We start from the raw sequence: 5,724 nt of genomic DNA on the forward strand, positions 1-5,724 counted from the left end.
AGTAGACTGGAACTGAAAAATGACAGTTTTCATTTAACTTGTTAAAGCGGGAAAATAGCGAGTAAATAGGAAAACAGAGTCCTCTCGTGTCGCGACAAGTTGAGAATCATGAGTCGCGATATGGTGCTTAAGTATAATTGAAATTAATTTAGCCCAAAACTTACTTATTCTATCCACTAAAATAATAAGATAATGCAAATAAAATGAGGAAATATGGAATTCTTTCATTTTTATATTTCATTCATAGCTTCAAATCATGACTGGCTCTCATCTGGGGAGAGCCCCCCAAACTCCACCTATGGCCACACGTCACATCTTTTCCTTTCCTTTCCTTTAAATAGACTGTCTGAACTATTCATCACCGCAGCCCTTAACCTTGAGTCATGGTGTCACATTGCTGTAAAAAACACCCTATAGTTTATTCTGATTTCTCTTTTCTTGAGTTAGCATGTCATGTAACCAAAGTCAAAGATTTTCTGTAAAATATTTTTCTGATCTGACAAGCCTAGTGCAAGTACTAAACACAAATACTGTTTCAATTCCTCAAAAACTATTCTAGCCTCAGGGGTCCAGGCACTGAGCTTTTTTAACCATTTATGTAAAGCTACATTTCCTGCATTTTTTAATGCTATATATGTATGTGTGCTTGAATTACATTTTACATACAAATACTAATGAGATCACATTGGTCTATGAGCAAAACAAGAAACAAAGTTATAATAATCACCAAATAAAAAGACAGAAACATCACAGATCTGCAGTACTGTGTTTTGAATTGCATATTGAAATTTTACGCAGAGCTCAAACCGTACAGCACTGAATCAGAAGTGCGGTGAGCCGAATGACTACAGGCCAGACTAAACGCCCCAGCGTGGCTGATAAACGTCGCCCAGCAGTCACACTTCTCTGACTTTAGCTGGGTGTTTTGTCTTTGCTGTGACAGTGAAGTTAGTTTTAGGCCCCTCAGGTGTTCACATTGTCTCAAGACAGCCTCTCATTTGCCATGACAGAATTGTATCAGCGGAACAGGGAGTACATTAGGAAAAGTGCATCTCTGCTGTCATTCACTGTCCTACAGGGCTTTTCCAGCCTGAATCTATTCCATCACCACCTGTCCCTTTAGCTCAGCTCCAGCCATAAGTAAGATTTAACTTATATCTGCATTACAGCATTCTTCCAGAACTCAAAACTAAACTTCCAATCTGAACTGTATACTTGTCTTTTGTGTGTGCGCGTGTGTGTGTGTGTGTGTAGTCATTTGTTTTTGTCATTTTGTCATATTTATTCCATGACTAAAATGACTAAAAATCACAAAATGACAAATAAAAAATTGCTAAAATTAAAATGGAAAAAAATTAAAATGATTCAAAATTGTAATAAAAACTACAATATTATCTTGATGATACTACAATAACACTGCTCGACACTCAATTATACATCCACTGTTGGTTAACTTTACATTAACTTAAAGCTTCTTAAATGTCAATTAAGTTGTATAGTGCTTTTCAAAATAACATTGTTTCAAAGCAACTTTACAGAAAATCATAATGCTAATGTTTATAACATTTTAATATCTTCATGCCTTATAGTCACATTTAGCAGATTAGATCTGTGCAATACAAATCATTTTACATTTTGTGACAATATAAACAATAAAGCTGTTTAGATTTGCAATATAGTATATATCACTTTAGGCAAGTATAGGGTTTGTGGGTAAAGTTGAATATACTGGCAGTAGTTGTAAGTTGTAAGTATATTGAAGATCATGAAGGTTTTGTTTAATTTATAACAATTTGGTGTAGTGGCAAGCCTAATTTCTATTTTGGTGAAATGCTATTTAAAATGTACATTTTTAATTTTAAACTTTGCATATTGTAATGTGGGGTTTTGTTTTGTTTCATGTTCTTGTTTTCCATGTCTTTTATTTTGTAATTGTTTCATGCTGTCAGTGTCCTCTTCTTCTTCTTCTTAGTTTTATGGCGAGTTGCAATCTTTGCGCATATCGCCACCTACTGTGCTATTGTGCAATCAGGATTTTCTTTTATTATATTAGTTGTTCTGTCTCAACTCTGAAGCCATCAAGAGTCCAGGTATCGGTTGGCGCTTTTGCCTTCAGTGGACTGATTCGTTACAGAATACACGACCCCCACAATGAACCCAGCAGATCGTCTTGTTCACCTTTGCCAAGAAAACCGGGCCATAGAGGATTACGTGGAGGACTTTTGTGGTGTCATGTGACCCTCTTGTCTGCTATAAGTAGCCATCATGTTTCCATAGTCTTTGTCGTGTATTGAGTTGTAACCCGCTGTTGGTGAGTCTAGTCTGTGCCTCGTCAAGTCTGTTCATGCCTAGTTAAGTCTGTTCATGCCTGCTCTGCCTGCTCCGCCATGGCCCCCCGCTCTGCCTGCTCCGCCATGGCCCCCCGCTCTGCCTGCTCCGCCATGGCCCCCCGCTCTGCCTGCTCCGCCATGGCCCCCCGCTCTGCCTGCTCCGCCATGGCCCCCCGCTCTGCCTGCTCCGCCATGGCCCTGCAAGTTTCAGTAGTTAAACAGTTGTGAAGGCCAGCCATTCTTCAACTATGCTCATTTTCATCCTTTGTCCTTACACTGGCTTCATTCTGGTAATAAATTTGTCCAATATTCAAACTGGATGAAATAGTTATACTTGAGGTTACAAGTCCATGTTAATTTAACCAAACAAAAGGCAAGTTGAAGAACCCTTAAAGTTTTTAGGTTACAAATTAGGCCAGAAAAATGCTTGACGCAGGTACAAGTGAGTGCTTCACCAACGCAATGCAAGCATGTGGTCCTATTATGAACTGGGAAAAGCAACAACGCATGAAATCAAGTTTGCATAGCTTAGTGCTTTCATTGATGTGTAGAGTATTTATGACCTTAGTTGATTAGAATATTTCATTCATCAGCTGTTAAGGTATTTAAGGACAACATAATGATAGTAAGCAATAACAATAAACAGCAATTAGTGTAATGAAAATTTGCAGCTTCTGTCCTCACCTACAGCTTTGTTAATGATAACACCCACTATTTTTGCAACAAGAATGTCTGGATCTGATGAATGGTTTACTAGTGTGTTATTATCATTAGCCTTTTGTGTGATTGTGTGTAATAACCCTCCATCCTTCATTTTAACCCCCTACCATGACTACTGCTAAATCTGAACGCAACATCAGTAGCTCATTTCCATGCCTTGGTGAATAATCTCTATGCGAAAATTAAGAGAAAACTGAACATGAACCTCTACGTTATCTTGCACAATAAAACACTTAAGATCAATTCAAATCTCTGATGTTTAGTTTTATAAATATACTCTTAATTATGCATTTCCTTTAAATCCCTAATTGGTGCACAACATAAAACATTTTTAAAACTGTCCTTACAGGCTAAACATTCACAGACATTTTTATTTTTATTTTTTTGCAAGGATGCCATAGAATAACTATTTTGGGTTCCCAAAATAACCTTTCAGTGATTTGTTCTTAAAATAACGTTTTTTTCCCCCTCAGTGTGAAGAATATATAAAGAACTCAAAGCAACTTTCACTACTTCACTACAAAGAAACTTTTGTGCAATAAAAAAAAAACTACCATGGATGTTAAAGGGTCTTTATGGAACCATATGCAAATAAACAACATTTGATTTACAGAGCATAATGGAAAAAAAATAAAATCTTAATGCTACAACATACAATGAAACTTTGGAGAATTCTGTCCCGTTCAGACACATAAGCATTAATTAGATGGCAGGTCTTCTGTTCCAGTTCATCTCAGAGGTGTTAAATGGGTTTAGATCTGGACCAGTCAAGTTCTTACATATCAGACTCAACAAGTCAGTTCCATATGGACCTCGCTCAGGGGTTCAGGGGTTCTGGCAAAGGGCCCTCCTCAAACTTTACATCATGTACAACTGTACATCATATGGAAAAGTGGTGAACCAATGAACCAACCCAGCCTCATTAGAAAAACATGTCTGTGCTAACATTACTGCATAATGCTATTGTGTTGCTTCTTGACCATTTTGTGACACTTTCAATGTATCATGACCAGTAAGCGGTACTAACAGCACATTCAGTTTCATTCAAAATATTTGTGCTGACCTTCTGTAAGCATAATTCCCTCCGTGGTTGCTAAATGCTTTTATGTAAAAAAAAAAATTGTAAGAGACAAATACACAGTCTTCTGCCATGTATACACAAAAAAGAACAAGAGATTAGTTGTTAAAAAAGCTAAAGGAACAACCAGAAAAGGTACAATTCAGTCAGAACTAATGGCCACTATTGTGCCACTGTGTATAGGGTATTATTTATCATTTGAACAACCATAATCATTTCTGTTGCATTACACTATTATGTTGATATATTTGCAGAGTGGACATAAAAACATAAAAATAATACAAATACATAAAGTAGCATCTCCTTCCCTTAGTGTCCTTCAGTGCATAAAAAACACCATTGGGAATCTTGACTAGACAATATTTGTCTGAACTTATTTCTCCCTTTAAATCAACTTGATTTTGACAAGTATGCCAGCCCAAAAGTCGAGTGACTCTTTTGGGAAAAGTCTTCATGTTATTGTCAGTCCATCCCTGCCTTCTTCCAAAAAAACAGCTTGTTGAATTTTAAGGATGAAATAGATAGTGAAACGTGTTCTAGGCACAAAAACAACCCTTTTTGAATCTAGATTTGTTTTGTTAGCGAGAATCGTGCTTATCAATGTGTAACATCCCTTGCAATGCTCTCATATTCATGTGGTGTCACAGTGACGACGGATGGCACACACGATTGCATTTCTGAAAGGTCTGGAGTGAAAACCTCCTCCTGTCTGATGTCTGTGGACTGATGATGTGGTCCTGAGTCTGCTGTGAAATGGCCCCGTGTCAGATGTGCGTGATGAATTTCAAAGTCCAGGGTCAAAGTGTGCAAAGAAGAGATGTATCATGGTGTGAATGACTGAGGCAGAAACATATCCACCCACTGAGGCTGAGTAGAAAGCGCTGTGAAACTGAATGTCCAAACACTCATGCTCTCATGCTGGAACAGAGAAACTGAATCCAGTCATGATGAACATTAGAGCAGAGGTTAGTTCTCCAGCTGCAGCTAACAAACATTAGCTTTTACCATCTGGTTGAACGATTCTGCCTCCTTAAACTTTTAATGCACATGGAAAAGATACATTTTGTTGTATGGGAACTCTTGCTTTCTGAGACAAAGAAGAGATAAATAAATGACAAGAACTGGTACTTTGTTGTTGTTTTTTTTTACCTTCTTCTTTAAACATAAGTGTGTGTATGTGTGTGTGTGTGAGAGAGAGTTTGTTTGTGTGTGTGTGTGTGTGTGTGAGAGAGAGAAAGAGAGAGTGTGTGTGTGTTACAAATAACGAGTGGTAACTCCGCTAATCTAATAGGGAAACGTACAAACAACACATGCAATATACCAGATATATTTGTAACTGATTAATTATTGTCTAAATAGAGTAAAGGTCTTTATGTGTGTGTGTTTTTGTGTGTGTTTGTGTGTGTGTGTGTTATGTGAGCCTGTTGTAGTTGGCTGGTCAGCCCGGCCCATCGGTGCCTGGCACCGGGGGGGTCATTTACTTGTCTTTGGAAACTGTTTGAAGTCAGTTGGGGAGATGATAGTGGGGGACTGCTTAGCATCTCCTTGATAGCGAGGAACCATTTGGCAATTTAGCCCCCATATAAATGTAAAGTC

At 37.9% G+C, this 5,724-nt stretch overlaps 1 long non-coding RNA gene across 1 annotated transcript in view; it reads left to right on the top strand.

The window, feature by feature from the left end:
• Positions 1-2,012: 2,012 nt before the first annotated feature.
• The window catches only part of LOC107708723 (uncharacterized), a 17,991-nt gene continuing 14,279 nt past the window's right edge, over positions 2,013-5,724 (top strand). Inside the window, exon 1 of the long non-coding RNA XR_001636402.1 lies at positions 2,013-2,096. This is a non-coding gene — a long non-coding RNA (uncharacterized LOC107708723). The remainder of the gene's footprint in view (positions 2,097-5,724) is intronic.

The sequence above is a fragment of the Sinocyclocheilus rhinocerous genome, unplaced genomic scaffold (assembly GCF_001515625.1).
Source record: "Sinocyclocheilus rhinocerous isolate Xijiao unplaced genomic scaffold, SAMN03320098_v1.1 scaffold54, whole genome shotgun sequence".
Taxonomy (NCBI): Eukaryota; Metazoa; Chordata; class Actinopteri; order Cypriniformes; family Cyprinidae; genus Sinocyclocheilus; species Sinocyclocheilus rhinocerous.